The sequence below is a fragment of the Galeopterus variegatus genome, unplaced genomic scaffold (assembly GCF_000696425.1).
Source record: "Galeopterus variegatus unplaced genomic scaffold, G_variegatus-3.0.2 Scaffold6287, whole genome shotgun sequence".
Classification (NCBI taxonomy): domain Eukaryota; kingdom Metazoa; phylum Chordata; class Mammalia; order Dermoptera; family Cynocephalidae; genus Galeopterus; species Galeopterus variegatus.
This window is the reverse complement of record NW_007732398.1, coordinates 93,643-95,898: the sequence shown is the minus strand read 5'-3', so window position 1 is coordinate 95,898 and position 2,256 is coordinate 93,643. Positions and strand designations below refer to the sequence as shown.

At 39.5% G+C, this 2,256-nt stretch overlaps 1 pseudogene; it reads left to right on the top strand.

Moving 5' to 3' along the window:
* The first annotated feature begins 450 nt into the window (after nt 1-450).
* LOC103606096 overlaps nt 451-2,256 on the top strand; it is a 5,215-nt pseudogene continuing 3,409 nt past the window's right edge.

The following is a 2,256-nucleotide window of genomic DNA, read 5'->3' as shown; positions in this document are numbered from 1 at the left end:
CAGATCAGTTCTGGATAACCTGACTCCACAACTTTCTGGATCTTCCCCTAAATAATTTAGGCTTACCTAACAAACCTAAATTTTATAATTATTAAATTGTTGTTTTATGTATAAAGGTGTTTTAAAACATCTTGTATACTGTGGAGTTGCTTCTAGAATGTTTCATGGGGTTTCGGAATAAACCAGGTTCCTATTAAAGACCAGGGACCTAATGGTCTAGTGTAAAGAAATGAGTCAAAATCCTGGCCTGGTCATTTAGTAACTATGTGACCTGAGCATGTCATTTAACCTCTCTGGTCATCATTTCCTTATCAGTAAAATGGGGATAATAATATTGTGTCAAAAAGCTCCTGTGCAGATTAAGAGAAAAAATGTATGGAGAAAAATTACACATAGAAAGTATGGAATAAGTAATTGTTAAATCTGAAGAGGAATGGTGTGATTCTCCAGATGGAGCAGAAGTTGGCCCCGGAAGCTTTTGGCTACTCTGCTGGTTGGCTGCAGAATGTTGGAGAATATCAGCAAATAGTGTTTGGCTACCGTAAGTAATTGTTAAATCTGAAGAGGAATGGTGTGATTCTCCAGATGGAGCAGAAGTTGGCCCTGGAAGCTTTTGGCTACTCTGCTGGTTGGCTGCAGAATGTTGGAGAATATCAGCAAATAGTGTTTGGCTACCCGGTGCCTTCTAGCAATCCCCATTCATGAATGGGAAGAAGATTTTGGAGAGACTCTGGGATGGCTTCAGAGGCTGAGTCAATTAGGGCACTCTTAATGCACTCAGTTGTGCTTAAAGCTTTCGTACAAAGTCAACACCTTATTCAGTTTCACAGGATAGAAAGTCTTTTGAAAGACGAGCTAATTCTGCACCACCCACAAAGATTCAGATTACTTGACTATACATTAATCCCCACAACATTGTTGCCTGTTGAAATTGTTCAAGGACCACCTCAAACTTTGCTTCTTCCAAATATTTCCCCATATCAAAATATGCTTTTCCACCACTGAAAATTATGTTATGTTCTGTATTTCCTTATGAATACATCTCAATCTACCTTACGTTGTATTTATTTGTTTATTTGTCTTGCTGCCTATGTTCATCAGCTATTGCTGCCATAACGCTGCATGAAAAACACCCCCAAGTGCTAGTGGCTTACAACCACAAGCCCTGGTTTTTCTCCTTTAAGTGTTTTCGTCATTCTCCCATGACCATCAGAGGAGCCTTGGAACCAAGTCAGGTCTGCTTCTCTGTTGCCAACTTCTCTTTTGACTTTCTCGTTTTTATTTTATAACTTCCTTTAGGCAATAAAGTTTATAATATTTGAAGAGTTGAATTAGTTTGGTAAGTGGAAACAAAATTGTTGAGTCTTCATTTGCTGATTGCATCCACAAAAAAAAAAAAAAAAAAGAAGAAGAAGTTTACTGAATTTCTCAGAGCATTTGGATTATTCACTCCTAGGCTTCATCAGCACGGTGGGAAACTTATTCTTCTGTCTCTTGCCTATAAAATGACAATGAAGTTTCAACTACAAAGATGCCTCAAGGCCCAGTGATTATTTGATTATCTCCTAGAAAATAATTTCTGAATGTGACAAGGACATCAACAATCTCCTCGAGCCTGCTTAATTTACCTTTTCCTTCACCTGTCTACTCCGTCTCCTCATGTTACTTCTCCTGCAGGGATACATCCAGGTTTTGCCAAGCCTCAGGTTTGCATAATTGGGGAGAAGCCTCTTTAAAGAAAGGACTAGAAAATTACAAATACAAAATTCAGTTTTTTAAAAAGCCTTCCAGTGAGGAGCCCTAAAAACTTGTTTCATAAACTTCAGGATTAAAACATCTATGCTCCCTTTATAAGTAGGATTGCCAGATAAAATTCAAGGTGCCCAGTAGAATTTAAACTTCAGATAAGCAACAAATAACATTTTATTATGTGTACAGTCTTTGGGACATGTTTATATTTTAAAAATACTCATTGCTTATCTGAATTCATATTTAACTGGGCATCCTGTATTTTTATCTACTAAATCTGGCAACCCTCCTTAAAACATGGAGAGAAAAGGTAAACACCTATGTCCCTAAAATAAATCTATAAAAATCCATATAGGGCCGGCCCGGTGGCGCACTGCTACAGTGCACCGCTTGGGAAGCACGGCGGCGCTCCCGCCGAGGGTTCGGATCCCACATACAGACCGGTTCCTGCTCACTGGCTGAGCGAGGTGCGGGCGCAGCACCGAGGTTTGCGATCCCGTTGCCGGT